Below are 25,109 nucleotides of genomic sequence, written 5' to 3' on the forward strand. Positions count from 1 at the left end.
GGACCTTTGAACCCTGGGTATGCGAGAGAGAGCACCATGTATTGGTTGCTGATACAGAGCATGCATAGCCTTCTGAATACCTTGTATCAGCCTTTCAAGGGATTGCCACCTAGCTGGTATGGTAACTTTGTCTTCAAAAGGTTATTCCACCATTCTATCAAGCCAGCTGCTTTAGGATGGTATGGAAACATGGTAAGACCAGTGAATTCCATGAGCATGAGCCCATTTCTGCACTTATTTGTGTTCTAGAATGGATTATTTCTTTTATTTCATCATTGCTCTTTGCCCTCAGGTCTTCTGTTTATGGTTTCTGAGACACTGATCCCTAAGGATTCAGGAAGAATCCAGTCTTCTTCCTTGGAAGTCAAATGCTGGATCTCTGATGATTAAAGACACTGAAGTATTTTTCTAGGAAGTGATATGACTATGTTATTTATCATCTCGATCTCGCAGTATCTGTGGGGAGGACACAATGAGTTGTATAAAACAACTCACAAGTTAAGATTTCAGTGATTTTCTTTCTTTTATATCTAGCTATACTTTATTGTTTCTCTTTTCACGTCTTCTGTTGTGCTAAAATTTAGTTCCTACCCTTTGCCTGCGAGTACACAAAATCCCGGATAAGTATGGCACAGTTTTTCTAATGCTTCAGTTTTTCCCTAAGATTTGGGAGGTTAGGGAAAGGGGACAGGGGAGTGTGTTAAATTTTTACATTCCTAAAAGGTTTTGTTATCCACAAGTGGAACCTAAATCAGTGGAATCTCACATTCCTATGGATATATTATAGATCTAATAGAAAAATTCACTTAGATGTTTAAGATAAAATGAAAGACTAGAAAATTCTGAGTATGTAGCAGATGCTTCCAGCTAAGGCTAGAATTCCAGCTCATCATGCTGGGCCTTTGGGGTCCTTCAGTGGAAAAGGAGAACTTTACCTTGTTCTCTCAGTTGCAACAACCTGCCACCCAGATGAAGAATGCTGTATAATCCCAAATTTTGGCTGAAATATTTACTGTTTTTCTATGAAGTCTGTTCACCCATTTGACCTTGTTCCTGGTCTGGTCAACCTTTACAAATAGTCAGTTACAAGAAGTTATATGCATTTGGTTGGGAGTGAAATAAAATATAGATATCAATTTTTAGGTCATTATGAAACTTATCTCCTTAATTACCCAAGTGAGTGAGCTGCACTATTTACTCCATTATAAAATAGTTTCTTCTGGGGTACTTTTAAAACTCTCTGTATTCAAGGATTAACTATTAGTGACCACAGTGCTCAATAATTATTCAGATTTGGTGATTCTGTCTATAGGTGAAATTGATTCTGTGCCAGTAGAATAATTGTCCTAAGAAAGGCAAAAATGATGTGGCTATAGGGTGTAGAATTTCTTGAGATTTAAGGATAAGCTGATAGCTGAAGGCATCCTCTCTCCCCAGTCTGTTCCATATCAAGTTTGTTTCCATGGGAGAGCAGAGGAAAGATGCTGCCTGGTCTAATTATTCATTCCAAAGCAGGCTCAATATAAGCTAACGAGAGATCCTTGTTCAAGTGGCAGTTGCTTAAGATCTCCTTTTGGTCAAATAGGTATTTTGAAGTCCAAACTAACTTCCTTACCTGCACTCCATTGCAGGGAAGCTTTGAAAGTCGTTGTCATGGATTGTCTACAGATCTTTTAGTTATTATGTAGAAGGCTTGTTGTAATAGTCTCTGTACGGTCTACCAGGCTGGAAGGTGTTGGTGTCAAGAGACAGCTGGCTCATGCTGCCAGACTGACATAGGACTGGCTTTTGCTACTGTGTGTGTGCATGTGTGTGTGTGACTTAAACACACGTGCAGATACACATATATAAATGAAGAGATCAAACTTGCCTCATAGTTCTATCATTCACTTGAGGGACCATGGTAAAAAAAAAAAAAAAAAAACACTTGGAAAAAGAAAATCAAATTACAATCAGAATGATTTTTCATGAACAGGAAATTTGCCTGAAGGAGAGGTGTAAGATCCTTGTGCTCAGGTGACTTGGTGACACACCTTTTCCCAACCTGGAGACCCTCCTGCTTGCAAGGAATTGAATCTTCATTGACCTAGCAGGGCAGGCACATTGACCCAAGGTTACACTCCAAATTCTCATTCACTCCTATTTTGATTATGAGAGACTTTACATTTTTTTTTTTTTTTTTTTTGCTCTTCACAACTCATTTTTTTTCTCATTTCTGTGCAATTATGTAACAATGTCTCAATTTGTTTCAGACATGTTAGAGATTTGTGTAAATATCTAAGGAAGCAACCTAACCTCTTGACCCTTAGTCTCCAGACCAGGTATTTGCTGATGACTTCTTTATGTAAGGATGCTTGCTGTTATTGATGGAAGCGATCTCATATTTAATTGATTAACCTGAGTCAACACAGTTGTTTTCTGCTAGGCTTATGTTCCTTGACTTCTCTTTCTGAGTTTTCTCTACATCAATGCTTTTTGCATTAAAATATGTATTATATAACATTTTATACATACAAAACAATATGTAACATATATAATGAATATTCATAAATCTACCATCAATTTAGTTCTAGAACATTAGCAATACCATGCATGTATAAGTACATGTGTGTTCTTTCTCTGTTCATCTCTTTCTCTCCATAACTGGTAACCACTATCTTGAAGTTTGTTTATCAATCTCATACTTTTTATTTTTTATTTTTTTTGGCAGGTTTCATATATATGTAACCCTAAAATATATTTTGTTGAGTTTTGCAGTTTGATCTTTATTATGATGTTATCTACCTCAATATAGTCTTTTCAACCTGCCTTTGTCATTCAGCTTTGCCATTCCACTGTGTTGTTACGTACTGTAGTTCACTCATATTTGCTACTGTATAGTATTGTTTTGTGAGACTATACAAAAATGTATGTATTTCCTGTTGGCAAATGTTTGGGTTCTTACCATTAAAAATTATGATCTTAGCTACCATGAACATTCTTATACATGCCTTTGATGGTAGATGTGGAATTGCTAGGTCCCTGGCTATGCTAACATTCAACATTAAAGGATAAAACCCAATTATTTTCCAGAGTTTTTGTGCCAGTTTATATACCTATCAACACATATGTAGTTGTCCCTTTTAACCCACATCCTTGCCAACGCTTGTATTGCCAGGCTACATAATTTTTGCTGTCTAATGTGTATAAAATGGCATTTCATTAGTAACCAAGAAAATGCAAATTAAAATGCCAATGAGGTTGGTCATTTTTCATATGTTTATTGGCCATTTCTCCTTTGTCTTTGTGAAATAACTACTCAAGTCCATTGTCCACTTTTCTAATGGGTTGTTTGTCTTTTCTTTATTGATTTGTAACAGTATTTATATACTTTAGCCAGCCTTTTTCAGTTGTGTGGGTTGGAGTTAACTTCTAGTTTGTGGTTTGTCTTTTCACTTTGTTTATGTATCCATTGGTAAACAAACATTCTTAATTTTAACGTGGGTGAATTTATTAACTTTTTTTTTCATGGTTAGTGTTTTTTATGTCTTAAGATGACCTCTTCTGCCCTGAGGTTATAAAGATATTCTCCCATGTTTTCTTCTAAAAATCTTAAAATTTTGCTGTTTACAATGATTTTCTTAATGTATCTGGGATTGACTTTTGTGTATGGGATGAGGTAAGAGGTCCAGTTTTGTTTTGTTTTCCATAGAGAGAATCAGTTCTCTCAGCACCATTTATAGGGTAGCTTCTTCCTTTCCTCAATGATCTGAACAATAACACTTCTAAAATTTCAAATTTCTGTTTGTGTCTGCCTGCCTCAGGACTCTTTGTTCCATTTTTAGAAAAATACTTAAAGACAAACAAATAACATATTTTATTATGAATCAGTCTTAAATTTTATCATCTTATTTTTTTCCTGCAAAGTTGAGATCATATGGTTTTTCTCCATTAATTTGTTAATATTGTAAAAGACATTTATAGGCCATTAAACCATCCTTAAATTCCTGGGATAATCCCAATGTAGTCATGATATTATATATTTCTTTAACTGCTGGGTTTGGTTTGCTAATATTTTGTTTAGGATTTCTGCATTTGTGTTTCTGAGTGAAATTTGCCTATAATTTTCTTTTTTCAAATATCCTTTACTGGTTTTGGCATCAATGTTATATTTGCCTCGTAGAATGCACTGGGGAATGTTCCTTTTTTTCTCTTCTCTGGAAGCGCTTGGGATGATCTGTTCTTTGGAAGTTTCACAAAATTCACCTTTAAAAATCTAATTTTTGACTGGAGAAGATTTTAAACTACTGATTGAATTTCTTCCATGGTTGCAGTATATTTAGGCTTTCTAATATTATCGAATATGGTTTTGTTAAGTTGTAATTTTTTTTACTAGGAAAAGTTGACTTTTAGCATCCCTAGCCTATTTTGGGAATCTCAGGTTTGGTTTCCAGCCTGTTGCTGGTCCAAGGCTTCATCTCCTATTTTCAGAGCTACACCCTCCAGAGAAAGTACTTCTCAAAGTAACTTGCAAAAAGGCGCTGTCCAGTTTAGCAGTGTCTTTGCAGATCACATTGCTGATATTGGCATTTGCCCTCAGGACCCCCATTTTATTTTATAATCCTTAGCTCTCTGGCTGTTTGTACCCACAAATTTTCAGAGATACCTGAGAGGATCCTAATTTTTGTTTGCCTGATTTGTGGATGTTCCAATTACAGGAGTAGCACTCTCCTCTATTCCACCTCTAAGGAAAAACTTTGGCAGTCACAGAAACTCCTCTACCTCTCCTATAGCTCCTGGAATGCCACCCAAATTGTGAATATCTCATGAGGCAAAAAGCACTGTGTGGTATGGTATATGCATATGGATACTCAGATGTTTTAAGGAACCATTTCGATCGCCATAAACACAATGAATCAATGTTTATTATTTAAAAAAAACTAATATACTGAATTGGCAATTTTTTGCATCTAAAACAGATCTGTATTGCTCAATTGCTTTATTTGCTGACAATATTCATGTGGGGAAACCCTTGCTGACATTTCCAGTGTCATGGATCTGCTGCTTCTCATTTTATTAGCAATCTTTATGCTTCTCATTTTATTAGCAATCTGCTAATGTTAGAGGAAGATTCAACAACAAAGCAGGTTCATGTTTTTGAGGAGCTAGAGCAAGGCTGCTGAGAACTAGATTGATGAGCTATTTCAGTCATAATAGCCATTTGCCTCTCCATTCTTTATTGTCTCTCATTGCAAATCTTAGCAAGTGCCTGAACCTGAGTAGCGACAGTGTCTGCCTGCCTCCAGAGGCATGCCAGGCTGTGTTCAGAATATGTTGAGTGGAGAGACTTCTAGGGAGGAAAGAGTAAGATCTGATTGCCAAGCTTTTCTTACCCCACTCCACCCCCTTCCCCACCTGTTCCTTCCAAGTCCTGACTCCTCTCTTTAATGGTATTTTGCCAGTAAAGCTCATTATTACTTGTTCCCAGGAAATGCTTCTCCCAGAAGACTAAATGTATACCCAGCAAACAACTTCTAAATTATCCTACCTTTTCTGTTCTAAAATAGAAATAGTGTGCCAGTTGGGAAAATTCATTTTTTTTACCATGTACACATCATAACTGTATACATTTTCTGCAATTGTAGGATCAGGGGAATAGCAGGAGTATTTTACAGCAGGGTTAGCAACTTTTTCGGTAAATGGCCAGATAGAAAATATTTTAGGGTTTGTGGGCCATATGGTCTCTTCTGCAACTACTAATCTCTGCTGCAAAAGAAGCCATAGACAAAATGGCAATTCATAAATGAATGGGCATGGCCATGTTCCAATACAATTTTGTTTACAAAAACAGGCAGTGGGCCAGATTTGGCCCCTGGGCCGTATTTTGTCAACTCTGCTTTCAAGGCACTGTTTTAAAACGATTTCCCTCAAGGTTTGCTACACATAGGTTGTTATCATTCATTTATTTAAAGCAGAACTTCTCAACCACAGCACTGTTGACATTTGAGCTAGTTAATACTTTAATGTAGGGGATTGTCCTATGCATTGTAGGACGTTTAGCAGCAGCTGACCTCTACCCACTAGGTGTGCGAGTAGCATCTTCTGAGTTGTAACACCCCAAGATGACTCCAAACACTGCTGAATGTCTCCTGGGGGTGGGGCAAATTGCTCCCTGTGGAAAATCACTGATTTGAAGTGATGGGGATGACAGAGCACAGGTCACAACCGGGGGCTGTAAATTGCTCAACTGGGAGTGAGTGTCAGGGATTGAGGTGAAGAGCTAGTCAAGGTGAAGATAACCAGGGCCATTTAGGCTTCCTTTTGAAGGCCATTGGATGTCATTGAAGGGTCTTATGGTATGGGGTGTGCTGGTATCTTTAGTTTTATGTTTTAGAATGGTCATTCTAGCATCAGACGGAAAAATGGGGTAGGCAGAACAAGAGTAGAAGCAGGGAGGAATAACAAGACCCAGCTCCCAACATTTTGATGGGCACATCCTGAACAATGTTGGTCTAGTTGCTGCTTAATATTAAATCCTCACAAAATTTCTGTAATGCTGACCAGATCTACTAAAGGGTGATTAGTTTCATAAAGTCAGTCTACAAATTATTAAAGATGTACTTGATTTTAAAATCAAGCTCAGTTATCTTAGAGCACTTTTTTCCTTCTTGCTGGAAAAATCACTTTAGAAAATAAAACCACCAAGGACCCTTCTCAGCTGTGACTATAGACCCTGAGCAAGGACTTTGTCATTATGGGACAGGTTCAACAAGCTAATGTACATAGTCAAACGAATAGGCCAACTCTCTTTTAGGGATCCAGAATTGACTCTTGAATTAGAAGGAACCTGAAGGTTCGATGTTCATTTAATACACTCACAATATTACCCATGATTGGTTACATCTCCTCTGCTTAAACAACTCTGACTGTGACCTGGCTGCCAAGAAAGTTCATGATATTTTGCAGGCTATAATTATTACATGGATCTTTTACTCCTACAAGACATTAGTTATTTGAACTTTCCAAAGACCTGAAATAGTTGCACTAAACAAGTGCTCTCTTCACTGGACAGTCCTGGGAATGTGGAAAAATTCTCAGCATCAAATTTTCATGTGTTACATTTTGCCCTTAATTTCAGTAATTTTCATGATTGTTATATATTTATCAAAGGTCTCCACTCACAAGGTAGCAGTGGGGACGCAAAGATGAGAAGACAGTGTTTATACCCTCAAGGGGCTCACAGTTCCATGGGAGATGGGGGAGGAGAGTCAGACATTAAAATAACAAATACTATTGATATAATTCATATACACTTTATCAGTATTGAGTGATACACTTTTTATTAGTATTGAGGGAGGAACATGAAGATCATTCACCTGGTCACTGTGTCAAATTGAACTTTTTCTTGAAGCAAATTATCTAATGATGCTTTTTAGTAGCAGGAGATATCTTTTGGATCTTCTGTTCTTCCTCTGGCTGACAATTGACTCCAACTCTACTTCCTAATCAACTCCCTAATGATTCCAACTCTACTTCCTTAATAGCTATTCTGTTTGGGTAACTTTATCTCTTACTGGCCAGAGTTCAAATCTGACAAAACAGACAAGGCACAGAGGAGCTCAAGGTGTTCATAAAGGAGAGGTGATCACTTCATCCATCATCCACCAGAGAGACATCATTTTCCTGATTACTTAAACCCATGAATACCCTAAAGGGGGAACACCTCAGGACTGAAAGATTCCTGAATATATGGTTCCCACTTTAGCAAAGTGGGAGATGAGCTTGAACATTAAACATTAGCCTTGGTTATACACGTAACAGTTTAATTCCTTTTGTATGCACTCGACGTCATGTCCACCAACCTCATCATCCACATTTTGATAACTCAATGAAATAACAGAAATAACTTTTTAAGGTATGCATCACAAATTTAGGTATTGTCTGAAGGTGGACCAAGGGCAGAATGTCCACCAAACTAGAAAGGTATCTCAAGACCAAACAACAAAATAGACCATTCCATGTGGTAAAGCAAAGAATTTTGTTATAGGGTAACTCACATACAGGGTGATGGGTTGGGCAGAAAATGACCCAAAGGCATTTGCAAAGGTGCTCCACACCACCTCCTGGCTGAGCTCAGGTTTGTATAAACAGTTCATAAACAAGCTTACCATAACTAGCTCCAAATGCTGATGCAGGTGGAGGCCAGCTTATCGCCACATTGATGCTTAATCATTCCTTCTTTAAAGTCAGCAGGTTGTTCCTATCTATTGTTCTAACTACCTTACCTCTAGTTAGTGTATAACTTTATGGGCAAAGCTCTCACAAAGTCATAGCAAGCAGTAAGGGCTAGAAATGGAGTTAGTTATGCTCACAGTCCCACAGGTATTCAGTGCATATTTGCTTAAGCACCAAAGCACACTGCCGTGTATCTGCCAGTAAAAATAGTAAGCGAAGTGCTGTAAGCTGGAAGACAAATAAGAATTGTGCGATTCTTTTTTCTTTCTTTTCCCCCCACCATCTGCCACATACTTTGCTGATAGTGTAACACTTTGGATAAAATTCAGTAGTTTTAGTAAGTTTAAGGGACCCCAAGGTCAGAGCTTTCTCTTTTAAACCGTTTCATTTTTCAGTAGTTTAGAAATATTATAACTGGTGTTTAATAGAAGCACACACTTGCCTCTAAAGGCACAGAAATATTATAAATTTAGTTTGTAAACTTAAGTGCTCTAAATTTTTTTAAGTCTGAAAGTAGCAATTCATCTGCTAGAAGGCATTTTGCTTGACCTTAGCGAAACAGAAAGAGGAGTATAAATTGGAAAAAAAATCACTTAATTTTGCACATATAAACATGCTCTTTATCTCTAAACTAAAAAATAATATTTATTGCCCTAAAAATGCTTTTTTTTCTAGTAAGAATTGTAAAAAAAGCAAAACACTTGTTAAAGTACTTACTCCTTTTCTATGTGACTCACAGTTTCCTTTCTGCTCCTGACAAAATAAGTATCTTTATGTGTGTGCATCAGCCTGTCGAAGGCTTCGTCTCTTCCTGTCTTCCAGAGACAGAGCCATGGGGACACTTTCAAGAGTCAGCTAAGGAGAATACACACAATTAAAACCCACACCTGTTAATCCCCTATGTTTTCCAAAAGAGTTTCTCATTCACTTTTAGACTAAGAGCTTTTGTGAAAGAGTCCAGGATATTTTAACATTTCCTGCTTCATCTGCAACTCAGAGCCAAAAGTATGGCCCCAGTTTCTTCCAAGATGTTTTATGAGCAAAAAATCATGTGCTCTTGCAGTCATTCTTCGTTAAAGATGCCTCAGGTTTCACGCTTTGGGAACAGAGAAGGAAAGTACATTAGTTCATGTGACACTTAGTTCATGTGGTATATATTCTGGAATGTTCATTTTTTCAGCTGGATTGTGATTTCCTGAACACCAAATTGGGAGGCCATGTTAAAAGACACACGCCTTGATCTGGCAGATGACATGTTACTGAGGGCATAAGTGTGTCTACGACGAGTTATAAGCAAAACGGGGCCGTCAATTATGTGCACCTCCGTCGCCCCTTGCTTCCGTTCCCTGTGCCATTTTCCACCCTGATGCAGCCCTCCCCCAGGCTTCCCCGATGTCGTTCTTATATTTTTTTTGTTTTCCCCTCCTCTCAAAATGGGATATGAAGAAAGTATTAGTAGTCCACTCACAGTGACTAAAAACAGCTGAAAACTTCCCCTCCCCAGTAAATTCCAGTTAAACAAGGCCTTAAACTAAATGCCTGTGTTTTCCAGTGGATTAAAGAGATGGGGGCCAGAGCTTTCCCTGTGAGGTGGTTTACTCTGGTCCTAATTATACCTCTTGTGGTCATCACTGGGCTCCTTCCACATTGAACATATTTTCCTTTTTTTGATCCTATCTTTCCTTCAGTGCATGAAGAAGGAGGGGACAAAACTAATCTAAGGAAAATTTCTCTTTATTACTTCGAAAGTCATAATTCATTTCCTAAATATATGTATATATCTATTATGCAAAAGAAATATGAAAAAATAAATAACAAATACTTAGAGTGAAAAGATAAACTGGAAAAAAATAGCCAGTACTAAGTGCTAGTGAGTGGAACAGACAGCAAGCACTAGATCAGAGAAGGAAAACAGCAGACTAGGGCTATGGGATTTAGGGAATTTTATTGGAATAAAGATGGTACAGGTACATCAATTTAGAAAACAGCTAGAGTGGTTCAAAGTGAGAGGAGCCATACACACACACACACACACACACACACACACACACACACACACACACACACACACACACACACACACACACACACACATTCCAGAAGTAACTATGCAGAAGACAGTGTCTCTTCCCTCTCTTTGCTGCTTTTCCACATGACAGTTAAAAGTTAGGGACCAGTGAAGCCTATTTTCCTGCAGTTGTAGGTGATGCAGCATAACAAAGGGGAATGTGTGGTAGCTCCTCGTTGAACAGAAAATTGAGTGTCTGCAATGAACCTGATGCCGGGCTTTCCTAGAATGGCCCCCATCAGCCTAACCGCTCTGCATGAGGCCTACTTGTGCACCGCCCCTTAGTGTAGTGTCTGAAGCAGGTCACTCTCACATACACCTGGGGTAAAATACCAGCTGTGCCTCAGCTTGTGTGATGGATGTGGACATCTCTACCGGCTGGTGCTTTTCTTTTACCTTGTTGTGTTGAATGTGCCCTTCCACTGGGTGTTGTGATGTGGCCTATATGTTGTGAATAACTAACTTGGGTGAGAAGTGGGGAGGACCTAATCATCTCTTGGATTCGCATCTAACCCCTCCTGGGTCCACTTACTACCACCAGCTATTTATTTGGATGGTTAGGAATAAGAAAAAATTATTTCTAGGATATTTTGTCATTGCACAAGAAGTGTTACCATGAATATTTAAAACTATGAAAAAATGGAAGAAAAAGTATCTCCATAGTTCTATCTCAGAGACACAACTGGTTTTGGTTTATATTCTTCTAACCTTCTTAATCTATATATATTTTTAATATAATTATGTCTGTACAGTGTTTAATATTTTATAAGTTGTGTTTTGTCTTTTAGCAATTCAGGATTTCTAGTGTAGACAATTTTATGTGTTTTTTAGTGACCAAATATATGATGATTATATTGTGCCTCAATTTATATAACCAAACTCTTTTTTAAAAAAATGTTTTATGAGGTCATGTGCTGTTGAAAATTTTTTACTTTACTTTTCATAAAAGAGGTTTAGGTGATCTTTATGTTTTAAATCATTACCTCGGCATATATTTCCAATGTGAATTATTGAGTCAAAGAGTATGAATATTTTTAGGGCTCTGATAGTTATTGCTAGAGAACATTAAAAGCTATTTCTTAGTATGGACGAGTTGGTTTCATTGGTTTAGATGAAACCCAGTGTTAAGGACATGGGAGAAGCCACACATTCAAAATGGTAAGACATCCAGTAGAGATATCTCAACACACTTCATCCATTCACAATGCTTATAATGCTAGGTTTTCTCAGATAGAATCAACAAGTAATGGGTTTGAAAACGCTTCATCAAAAACTCCATGTTTATCTTTATTGCCATGTCTTTTTAACTTTTATAACCTATTAGGCTAGAATATTTCTATTTAACATCTGCATACTCCTTTGGTTCTGTGAACCATTTTGTCATAGCAATTTTGGAGAAAATTTATTTCTTTGGGGAAATTTCACAAAGATGTCCACAACCTAATCCTCCTAACCTTGAATATGTGAGGTTCCATGGCAAAGGGGAATTAAGGTTGCAAATGGAATTAAGTTTGCTAATCTACTGACAGTAAATTAGGGAGATTATTTTGATTATCCAGGTGAACCCAATGTAAACACAAGTTTCCTTAAAAATGGAACAGAGAATAGAAGAAAAGTCAGAGAAAGAGATATGATGATGGGAGCAGTGTTAGAGATAGGTTATGTTGCTGACTTTGAAGATGGAAGAGGGACAAAGCCACACAATGCAGGCTCTAGAACCTGAAAAAGACACAGAAACATATTCTCTCCTGGAGCCTCCAGAAAGGGATGTAGCTTAGCTTGTCGCTTGATTTTAGTCCAGTGAGACCCATGTCAGATGTTTGAACTACAGAATTGTAAGATATTAAATTTGTGTTGTATTAAACCACTAAGTTTGTGGCAATTTTTTATGGCAGCCATAAGAAATGAATACACTTGGTTTTCATTTCTAAATAGAGTTCAACTATGTTTCTTCATTGCTGTGTTTTCCATTTTACATCATGTTCATTTTGCCTTCCCTTTATTAACTAACAAAACTGTCATTGTGCTTATTTTGTTAGAGGCCAAGACCTTCCTTGCCCTTTTATTATGTAACTCCATGTGCCACTTGTAGATTGACCAGAAAGCAGCATCTGCAGGAAGATTTCCTTGCACCTCCAGACAAGGTAAGGTGAGAGCCCTTTGAGTTTCCATATGTTTGTGTGTTCACCACTATTCATAATACAAAGAATACTATGTAGTGTGGGTTACTCTTTTTCATTCCCTAAAGGCCTTCCTCTAGGGCAAGGAATGGTCTCTTCCTCTCTGTAGCTCCAGTACTTTAGGGTGTCTGGCATGCCTTGAGCTTGCCATAAATGTTGGTCAAATAAATTAAATATACCAGTCTACACAATTTATTGGTAGAGAGAGTTCTGCTTTTTAATCTGCTCAGAAATGACAATCCGGTAGCAGGGCTAGATGTCTTTAGGTGCTAGGAGTCTGGATTATGGTCCCCTAGGCCTCAGGTTGGTGACCAGGCTGGCTTAAGGGGCTTGGTCAGTGCAGTGCATCCTGTGTTGACAGATGGGCAAGGTCATTTGGTGTGGAAATGCTAGTCTTCTGGGAAGAATTCAGAGCCCTATCAGCATCTTATGTGATTGGCATTCTTTGACCTAATTTAATGTCCTCCCTAAGTGCTAATACTGGGAACATGGTATTTCATAAGTCAGAGGCCACCAATTTTCAGCTCAGGCAGTGAGAGCTCAAGAAACATTGAGTAAGGAGTTGCTATATCTCATCCCATGGACTCTCTATCAGACCCTTCCTGTTGCTTTCTACACATTTTTGTATTTCGAGCCATGTTACTGGAATTAATGTCAGATGTTTCTGGTGAATCATATGATTTCAAGGAAGGCTGTTCCCTTTCACTTTACTATGAGAAGAGGGCATAAAGATTTTCTCAGCATTTGCCTGGGATATTAATTGAGAAGAAATCCTCTGGAGGATTCCGATTCCCTCTTCCACTAGGCCTGAGACCCTGCTGTGGCTCAGGGGAACTGATTTCACCGTGTAGCATGGGACCTTGGAAAGACGATGAGCCTCAGAAGGTCTGTCTTGGTCCACAGGTGGTCTTGAACTGGACATAACTCAGGGATGTCATTTGGGTGGTTCCTTGCTCTCTCACGTTCTTGTGATTCTTGGGGATGAGGTTAGAGGAAGAATAAGGGATTGAAAACAGCTATGAAAATGGATAATTAGATAAATCAATAAATTTTAAAAGAGAAGGACATAAAAAAAATAATGTTCTCTGTAGATTCTAGGGTCCTTTGAATAAGCCCATGCCTGGATTCCACTCAAGTGCTTAGGATGATCTTGGTTTCCACTTCCTGTATACCATTCCATTTTCTTCCCACTCCTCTCAAGAATCCAGTCTTCTCTTGCTCCGTGCTCCAGTCTGTCCTGAATGTCTTTGTGAACTCTAAGGTATAATGGCTGGTCATGTGCTCGCTTACAATGTTACCTCTCTAGTGGATCTTTGCATTTTATCTATCAACCTAAAGAATTTTCTAAAATATAATTTCCTGCATAAGATAGTGAATGAGGTTAGGAATTTTGTGTTTTAATTCTTCAGGAGATGATGATACACACTAAAGTTTGTCAGCTACACCATTGATTAATTGTGTTCCTTGGACAAATCTCTTAAATTGTCTGAGTCATGTCTTCTCCATCTAAAAACTTTCACAATGTTGTTAATGAGGATCAGATAATGTGAAATGTATGATTTGGGAAACAATTAAAAACTTGAGTACTACCAGGGGAATGCTGGAGGAATAATGAATCACTCAAAAAAATTTTTTTCTGGGTTTTGCAAGTGTTGAAAAGAGGGAAACCAACTCTTCTGAAAAAAACTGTGAGAAAAGATTTTAGAGAAAAAGAAGAGAGAAAAGACAGATTTGAAAGCTGCTGTGAGGGTATAGTGTTCAGACCTTCTTGGGATGGTTTGCTATGTGATTACCTCCTCCTCTGTCCCAGTATGAAACCTTCAATACAGTCCATGTAATCAGTGCTTTTGCACTCAGAGTTGAGGCCAGGGGAGATGAGAGAAGGCTAGCCAAGGAGGCTCAGTGACATTTAGGTTACTCACAAAGCAACTTGTACATTGTAAACCATTATGAGCCAGAGTCCTGAGTTCACATTCAGATCTAGCTGTTTGACTTTGAGAAAAATTCCTTACTTTTAAAAGTTAGCTGTTTGAGAAAATTTACTTTATTAAGCTTTGATGTTTTTACTTGTTGAAATAATCATAACCCAATAGTAATCATTAGGTTATTAATTGAGATGTTGTACATATGGTGTTTATACAGCATTGGCATTATGCAGTGTAAACAATAGCTGCTATTTACCAAAATCACTATCATCATCATTATCATCACTCTAACTAGAAAGCTGCTAAATTCTGCTTTAATCATCCCATTCTGGACAATCTTTTCCTATTAGTTTCTGACTCTAATTACAATAGAAATCCTAACTATAGAGCACTCCACCCAGCAACAGCAGAATACATACTCTTTTTAAGCTCACATGAATTATTTATCAAGATAGGCCATATTATGGACAGCTGGACTGCTATGGGTCAAATGTGTCCCCCAAAAGTTCATGTATTGTAAACCTGGTCTACACTGCAACAGTGTTAAGAGGGTGGGAAATCCTGTTATGGTAATTGAAAGGTGGAGCCTTTAGGTGATTGGATCTGAGGAGTGGGCCCTAGCGAGTAGATTGATCCATTAGTGGAATAATGAGTTGATGGCTTAATGATTGGTAATGGGCATGGTACTGATGGCTTTCCAAGGAGAGCAAGTGAGGAGGTCAGCTCTCTCTTGCTCTGCCCATTCTCAAACATGTAATACATCTCAAAACTATAATACATCTACATTTTAAATTGCCACTAAGGCAGTATTTAAAGTAAAAGTGATAGCACTAATCATATGTATTAGGAAGAGGAGAGTCTCAAATCAATGATCTCAGCTTCCAGTTTAAAAAAATAAAATAAGAAGAGCAACTTAAACTAAATTATATACAAAAAAAGGTAAAGATTTTAGCAGAAATTAGTATAATAAAAAATGGAATTTAGAGAAAAATGAACGAAACTAAAGCTGGCTCATTGAGATGATGAATAAATTTGATAATAGCCAGTCTTCTCAGGAGAAAAGAGGGACACCAAATAAATATCAGGAATGAGAGAGGTGACATCACTGCAGATGCTACAGCTATTAAAAGGATAATAAAGGAACATTATGAACAATTTTAAGTCAACACATTTGACCACTTAGATGAAATGGTCAAATTCCTTGAAAGACACTAACAAACCTTACTCAATAAGAAATTGATAATTTGAATATCCCAATATCTATTAAAGGAATTGAATTTTCAGTTAAAATAAAAACCAAAACTCCCCACAGAGAAAACTCCAGGCCCAGATGGCTTTACTGGCAAATTCTACCAAACATTTAAGGAAGAAATAGTGCTAATTCCACACAGACTCTTCCAGAATATTGAAGAGGTCATCATAGTTCCAAAAACATTCTGTGAGTGCAGCATTGCTCCAACATCAAAACTTGACAAAAACATCACCAAAAAGAAAACTACAGAACATTATTGTTTATGAATATAGACACAGATATTCTAAATAAAATTTTAGCAAAATGAATACAACAATGTATAAAAAGGATTATAAATCATGACCAAGTGATTTTTATTCTAGGAATGTAAGGTTGATATAACATTTCAATTATCAATCATTTCATTATATTAACAAATTAGAGAAGAAAAACCATATGATCATCCCAAACTAATAGAAAAAATATTTGAAAAAAATCCAACATACATTCCTGATAAAAATTCTTAGCAAATTAGAAATAGAAGGGAACTTCTTTAATTATAAAGAATCTTCAAAAAACCTAAGCTAATATCAGACTTAATGGTGAAAAATTGAATGCTCTTCCTCCTAAGGTCAGTCAGAAGACAAGGATGTCTGCTCTTACTTCTGTTTGACACTGTGCTGGAGATCCTAGCCAGTTCCATAAAGCAAGAAAAAGAAATAGAAGGCATGCAAGTGGAAAGAAAAAGGTACAACTGTCTTTATTTGGAGATGACATGATTGTCTATTGAGAAAATCTGATAGAATCTACCAAAAAGCCATTAGGAGTAATAAGCGAGGTCATCAAGTCTGTAGAATATTAGCATGATATACAAAAATCAATTGTATTTTTATGTTTCTAGCAGTGAACAGTTGGTAATTAAAATTAGAAAAGTACTATTTATACTAGCATTAAAATATAAGGAATACTAAGGGATGAATCTGTCAAAATATGTACAAGGCCTGTACTTTGAAAACTGTGAAACATTGCTGAGAGAAATTAAAGAAGATACAGATAATGGATAGATATACCTGGCTTTTGGAATTCTCAATATTGTTAAAATGCCGATTCTCCCTAACCTAATCTTTAGATTCAGTGCAATCCCTGTCAAAATCTATTTCAGCTTTTTTTTTTTTTTTGGTAGAAATTGACAAGCCGGTTCTAAAATTCATGTAGATATACAAAAGAGAATAGGTGGATAAACACTATCCGATTTTAATACTTACTATAAAGCTGCAGTATTCAAGACAATATGGTGTTGGCATTAAGATAGACAAATAGAGGGATAGATCAGAATAGAGAATCCAGAAATAAACCTACATACATATGGACAATTGATTTTTGATGAAGGTGCAAAGGCAATTCAGTGGAGAAAGGATAGTGTTTCCAACAAATGGCACTAGACCAATTGGATGTCTGTATGGAGAAAAAAAAAAAAAAAAGGAATCTGGATCCATACCATGGACCATATGCAAAAATCAATTCAGAATGGGTCATATATTTGAATGTAAAACCTAAAACTATAAAATATTCATGACTTTGGATTTGGCAAAGGATTTTTAACTATGACACCAAAAGCACAATCTCTAAGTGAAAAATTGGACAACTCAGACTTTTAGGTGAAATACAAAAGACATGATTGAAAAAATGAAAAAACAAGCCACAGTAGAGAGGAAATATTTGCAAAGTATGTAGCAAATAAAAGGCTAAGCTCTAGAATATATAAAGTACACTCAAAACCCTAGAATAAGAAAACAAACAGCCCCCAAAAAAGTGGAGAAAAGATTTTTGAACACGCATTTCACCAGAAAGGATAGACACATGGTAAATAAGCACATGAAAATATGTTCAGCATTACTCATTATTAAGGTAATGCAAATTAAATCAAAATGAGATAATACACATACCTATTAGAATGGCTAAAATTTATTTATTTATTTATTTTTACCTATGTCATCTTTTATTTTATTTTATTATTACTTTTTTTTTAGTTTTATTTTATTTTGTCAATATACAATGTGGTTGATTATTGTGGCCCATTACCAAAATCTCCCTCCTTCCTCCCTCTCCCCCCTCCCTCCCAACAAACTCCTTTCTATTTGCTTGTTGTATCAACTTCAAGTAATTATAATTGTTGTGTCTTCTTCCCTCCACCCGTTTATTTGTGTATTTATTTATTTATTTTTAGCTCCCACAAATAAGTGAGAACATGTGATATTTCTCTTTCTGTGCCTGACTAGTTTCACTTAATATAATTCTCTCAAGGTCCATCCATGTTGTTGCAAATGGCAGTATTTCATTTTTTTTTTTTTTAACAGAATAGTATTCCATTGTGTAGAGTACCACATTTTCCGTATCGACTCATCCGATGATGGACATTTGGGCTGGTTCCAACTCTTGGCTATTGTAGAGTGCTGCGATGAACATTGGGGAACAGGTATACCTTCGACTTGATGATTTCCATTCCTCTGGGTATATTCCCAGCAGTGGGATAGCTGGGTCGTATGGTAGATCTATCTGCAATTGTTTGAGGAACCTCCATACCATTTTCCATAGAGGCTGCACCATTTTGCAGTCCCACCAACAATGTATGAGAGTTCCTTTTTCTCTGCAACCTCGCCAGCATTTATCGTTCAGAGTCTTTTGGATTTTAGCCATCCTAACTGGGGTTAGATGGTATCTCAATGTGGTTTTGATTTGCATTTCCCGGATGCTGAGTGATATTGAGCATTTTTTCATGTGTCTTTTGGCCATAGAATGGCTAAAATTTAAAAGTCTGACATGTAAGTGTTGGCAAAGATGTGGAGGAACTGGAGCCCTTATATGCTGTGAATGTAAAATTGGTGTGAATGTAAAATTGCACATCTACTTTGGAAAAATGTTTGGCAGTTTTCTAAAAATTTAAATATACACCTGCCATATGATCTGGCTATTTCATTCGTAGGTATTTAACCAAGAGAAATAAAATCACACATCTATCCAAAGACATGTATGCAAATGTTCATTGCAGCCTTATTTGTAATTGCCAAAACTGGCAATAGCCTAAATGTCCACCAATAGGTGAATAGATAAACAAATTGTATTCTAACTATACAATGGAATACTACTGAGCAATAAAAAGGGTTGAACTACTGATACATGTTACAACATAAGTGAATTTTATCATAATTATGCTGAGTAAAAGAAAACGGTCAGTAATAGAGTACATGCTGTTTGCCTCCATTTATGTAGAATTCTAGAAAATGCAACTTAATGTATTGTATTAGAAAGCAGATCAGTGGTTGTGATGCATGGGGTGGTAAGTGTGGTGAGGAAGAAGGGTGGGATTGAAAAGGAGCACGAGGATTCTCTTAGAAGTGATAGATATGCTCATTATCTTGATTGTGGTGAGGATTTTCCAGGTGAACATATATGTCAAAACATATGTCAAAATTCATCAAATTGTGTATTTAAATTATGTATTAAAAGTTCATTGTATGTCAATTATACCTCAATAAAACTGTTAAAAATGCAAAGAAATAAAATATAGTAGGAAAGACCTTGATTTGAGGAATAAGATATCCACATATATTTGACTCTTTTTAAAGGTATTTTAGCCACTGACATGCTACTCTGAACTAATTATGCAGTTCTAAGATGCTGGATTAGGGGCAGTGAACCTATGCTTTTTGGGGGCCTAATACATAAAATTCTATTGCATATATGACTTTTCAAAATAGAACTATTCGAATGATAGTTTTCAATGCCTCAATTAGTCTTTGGTAGCAAATCAAGTGCTTAGAGAAGGCGCTTTCAGAGAACTTAGTTAAATCTTTTCTATACACTTTCCAGCTTCTGAATTAAAGTTTCCGCTGAGGAGCAGGCTTACACTTCATCATGTTAAGTGTCCAGATGCTTTCAGCTACAATAACTACAACAGCAGCAAAAGCACCAGCAGCCAGTAGTTATTGAGTGCTTACCACATACCAGGCACTATTCTAAGCATTTTACATGTATTAAGCTATTTAGTCCTAACAATAACCTTATGAAGTAGAGATTTCTATCCCCATTTTACAGAAGAAAAGAGGTACACATATCAAATGATCTGGCTAAAACTTGCTTAAACAAATACATTTCTGTTTGTTTCCTATACAACTTCTCTATAATAAGTTGATAGATAAGCCATTCCAGGACTGTTCCTGGGGTCAACAGTGTAAGAGCCCTGGGTGAACTTTTTTTGCAGTTTTCTGGATCTTTCACTTATGGTCACACGATGGCTGCCATATCTTTAAGTATTCCCTTCTCATTAAATATTACTCAAAGCAGGAAAAGGAGGTGGGAAAGAGCTGTCCTTTAAAGGTTTCTTTTTCATCAGAGAAATAAATCTTTGCTAGAAGCATGTTGGAAAAATTCCCCTTAAATTTCATGGGCTAGAGCTGGGTCTCATGGTCTTCCCACACCATCCTCTGCCATGGGAGGCAAGTTCTCCCACAGAGAAAGAAGGATGAGGAGGTGATGGCTGGGCCACTTGGATATGTCCTGGCAGCAACCCTAGATGACATTCCCAGTGACAGCTGCCTGACACTTCAAGAGCTGGGAATTAATAGGTGAACTTTCTTTGACCTCCTTTGAGTTATTTTCTCAAGTGGAAAAGAACTTCCTATATCAGTTGAAGTTTAACCAGGAAGAAAAATAAACGCATATTATATTTATTTTGAAAGGAGAGGTGAATGGGCTGAAAGAGAGTGATCCATTTGTTCAATCTTCCATTCATTAATTAAATCATCATTCAGAATATGAATATTGGTCACTCTCCATTAGTAGAGTCTGATGCTAGTTGACATGTTCAAGATCAATGCTGTATAATAGAAATGCAATGATGGAAATGTTTCATATCTGTGCTGTCCAATGCAGTAGCCACCAGCCACATATGACTACTGAGAGCTTGAAATGTGGCTACTGTGACTGAGGAGATAAGTATTTCATTTTAATTCATTTAAATTTAAATAGCCATATATGGATAATAGCTATTATATTGGACAGCACAGATGCTAATTAAGGAAATATTTTTTCATTTCAGTTCTGCTTATTCTCCCACTAGAATCATTATTACACAATATAATTCTCAACCTCAATTTTGCAATATCTTTAAAGCACTTCAAACTATCATATCAAATTATTATTTTTTAAAAATTTCAAAACACAATTATTTTAAAACTGGAGTAGAGAGAGAGATTAGAAAACGGAGCATCACAAAGTCAAAAATAGAACTTCACAAATTAAAATTTCGTGTACTTTTGTCCTTGACAATGACTGTTACTTTAAATACTCAAATTATTCAACTATTAAAGGTGGTCACCTTCTAAGAATAACTTATTCTTCTCAGTTTAGACCCATTTACTACATCTTTGTATCAGGATGTATTTTCCATTGGATTTAGAATGTGTCCTTCTCTTTGTTCCACAATTTATTTCAGTGGTGAGCTATTGCCAAAAGGGCCCATGAATGCCTATCCTGTCAGGGAAATGTGCCTTCACTTTTGCTCCAAAGCGGTCCTTTCATTCCTAGAACTCTGCTTCTAGTCCTGGTTGTTATAACCAAAAAACATGCAACATAGTGGGGAAGTGTTCAGAGAAAGGTTACTTCCATAGAATAATCAACTCAAAGGACCTGGGCTCTGTAGTTTCGAAGGCCATGATCATGGCTGTTTCATCTCAGCCTATAAAACCATTCAGGCCCTCCCACACAGCACATGCAATAATGTGTGAAAGTCATGCTGGTAAATGCTCCTGTCTATTGTATGTTGCCAGGACCCCATCCTCTTACTTGTCCAACCTGCTGCTGCCTACTTGGATTCCTCGTGCTCTTGGGTTCCCCAATGCTGTATTCTAACTTTCAGGAGCCTCCTCTGACACATCCTCCTGTTCAGAGTTCCTTGTCTAGTGTACTAACTTATATTTCCCACTCAGCTCTTGACTCCATCAATTTTTCCATTATTTGATACTTAGGTAAAAGAGGTTCCCTCCACCTGTACAAGTTCAGCTAGATATTAAGCACCTCCATGAAGAAAGCAGAATTTAGACAAAAGAAGAAAGGCAAACTTCACAGCTTAGAGATGAACAACTTAGATCTTAAAGAAGCTTGTTTCTAGACTAAAAAAGGGCTTCTTTACACTCTTTTGTAAGCACAAGCTGGTTATTACCTCAAGGTTTTGAGGCCAAAAATATAAAGGTCGAGATGCCTTTAGACAGACTGAGAATGACCTGCAAATATCACTTAGACTTTTAAGGGGTAGCACTTCCCTGTGATATAAAAAGCATTATCAAAGAGAACTTCATGCTCTAGCCAAATGTACTCCCATTGGAGCAGGATACGTGTCCGATTGGATCATGGGTCTAGTTCAGTACAGTAATTACAGAAACAAGATTTACGCTGAAAACATGGCACACTGGGTTTCCCATTTCAAATATGAGTCATATTAAAAATAGAAAACCACAGCATACCTTTCAATATTATTAATCACAAATATATGAGCCCTTAAAAAAAAAATCTCCTGGCATTGTACTTTATATATAATAGACTCAAAAATGTGAATGGATAGGTTAAATGACTGCAGAGTTTACTTCCAAGATGTGAAATATTTATGAGTTTTAATAGAAGGCTTATTTGAAATAATGAAATTAATGTTGAATACTTAAAAAGCCAACTATGAAATGACTGGAAAATATGACTCTTATTTAGAACAGTGTTACAGAGGTCCTATAGTCTCATGGCTTTCTCTACTTCCCCCAAAAGAAAATACATATAAAGAAATTATGCTATACAATCATTGTACCAAGATGCCATCAGGGTCTACTGTTGTGTGGAAAGGGAAAGCAGAGAGGAGGTTCCCAGATTCCCACTTAATGGATTTTGACACACATGTTTTTTTGTTTGTTTGTTTTTTGCCTTTTTGTGACCGGTAAGGGGATGGCAACCCTTGGCGTGGTGTCGCCCGCACCGGGCTCAGCCAGTGAGCGCACTGGCCATTCCTATATAGGATCCGAACCCGCGGCGGAAGCGCCGCTGCACTCCCAAGCGCTGCACTCTCCCAAGTGCGCCATGGGGCGGACCCGACACAAGTTTTTGACACAACTCCTGCGCCTAGGGTTTATTTGTTTTACCCCACCTTGTTCCAGAAACAAATGAAAGCAACTTACAAAATCACATAAATTAAGACTAAGCAAGAAATAAGGGTGGGGATAAAAAATAAAGCCAGGAATGATGTCAAAAAATGCACATCACAAAAACGTATACACTCAGGAAGGATGGGAAATGCATTTGGCTCTGGTTTTCTAGTAGTCAACACAGAAAAGAAACCTGGTTACAATGTCACAAAGTAAATACAGTTGCACAGAAAAAAATAATCACAACTTTTTTTTTTTTTTGACACAAAGAAGTCAGAGGTTTTCTCCAGGTTTTTTATGAAGAGGATACTATATGATTTAATAAGCAACATCTAGCAACACTCTTACTACGCATAGTAGAGAGTTTCACGGCTGATTCTAATAGTGGACTTCGATGTAGGTATCATACAAAATGCACTATACTAAAGCATGGTCTAATAAGATATTTTAAAGTGGGCCAATACTATTGCCAAGAACAGGGAAGGGTCTGAGACTTTACCCTCTGTAAAAGCTGACAGGCATAAGCTGTCTCCCAATGCTAGCAGGAGACATAAGACTCCTGAGGCAAAGACAAATGACAGTTTATTTCTCACAGCAATAGCAGTAGCATGAATATCAGCATTTGCACCAGTTCTAGGAGCTCCCACAGGGCAACACAAAGATGTACTGGTGATACCTACATGTGCCATGGGTCATATTACAGGAGAGGAATGCCAAGTTTAGGGAACTTGAATCTTTCATAATAGGAAATGATCATGCATTCCCCTTTGTCCCAGCAGGAGTCATTACTTTCATTATATGAGACAGCAAACAAACTTCCATCTTCCAAGCTGTTTGCTGTACAAATATTCTTGAAAAGACAGTCTGGAGCATAGGGAATCAGTGCCTCCGCTCATAAGATGTGCATGAAACATGAACATGCGTCTTTTTGCCATTGCCATCAAGTTAAGCCAGTGAGGCCACTGTGTTAGTAGGAAATGACAGGTTTTCTTAGGGGAACAAACCAGCAGAAAGATTGAAAAGAAGGCTGGTTCTTCAAAACAGTTTGATGGAAACATGAGGGACCCTTGGAAAATTGTTTCCCAACAACTGTACATTCTAGGTCACACCCAAGCATTCTTTGGCTTAATCCAGAACTAACCTTTAAATTATTTGGAGGAATTGATGGATTGTGTTTTATTTGACACTTACTCATCAAAAACTTATTGTATTCTTCCCATATTCTAGCCACTGGGGACAGTGATAAATGAAAGAGGCATAGTTCCTGACTTCAGCAAAATATAAAAATAAATACAAATATATTTTGTGTGTCTTTCAAGCAGTTCTTCCTAAATGTTCTCTCAGTAAGATTTTTCACTAGTACTGGTCACAATTAATTGAACAGTCTACAATCTCACAAGTATCTGGAGCTTAGCATTTCTATATTTCCAAACACACACAGACATCGCATCTGAAGAGGCATTTGAACCAGAGTTAGGGTTGGTATTCTCTAGTGAAAACTGAGAGACCCAACAGGGATGAACAAAGTACCCACGGTCGGCATCTCCAATGGACACAGGGTCTGAGGTCAATTCTTCCAGTCACTACATAACCAAGGCCCTGAAGTTTTATTCCATGTAGCAAGGCACTTATAGTTCTTCTGGAGTGTTTTTATAGCTCCTGTTTGGGTTAGGACTCTGACATGACAGAAAACTTTTTTTCATGAGGAGGTAAAATGCCCTCTCCAGCATAGTCCCTTTCTTTTACTCTTCCCTGGTCTGAGGAGAGCGCTAACACTTTCAACATCTTCACTGAATGCTCATTTGTCCTAGTAGCTAATGTATGCAACCATATTTTTCTGACAGAATAATCAGAGATCAGCCTTTACTTAATTAGCCTCCAGTCAGTTCCAAACTGCAAATAATGATTGCCAATTCGGATCGGACTTTGCTTGCTAGCCAAAGGAACCAAGCAGAGGCTGGTTCCTGAATTCCATTACCCGATTCTCGCACCAGCCCCTCATACTGTTTTGAAGAACCAGCCTTCTTTTCAGTCTTTCTGCTGGGTTTGTTTCCCCTAAGAAAACCTGTCATTTCCTACTAACACAGTGGCCTCACTGGCTTAACTTGATGGCAATGGCGTATAGAAGCAGAATCGGCGGTGCCAGCTGGATGAATGTCCAAACTCGGGTTTGAGGGAGCTGCCTATTCAAGTAAAAAATCAGAGATGAAAAAGACCTGTTAAATAACCCAGTCCCTTCCATAGCCTGTGCCAGAGCATTCCTCTGCTAAGAGCTTAGACTGACCAGCGCTAAATGACTTTAACAAT

This window comes from Cynocephalus volans, chromosome 1 (assembly GCF_027409185.1).
Source record: "Cynocephalus volans isolate mCynVol1 chromosome 1, mCynVol1.pri, whole genome shotgun sequence".
In the NCBI taxonomy this organism is placed as follows: domain Eukaryota; kingdom Metazoa; phylum Chordata; class Mammalia; order Dermoptera; family Cynocephalidae; genus Cynocephalus; species Cynocephalus volans.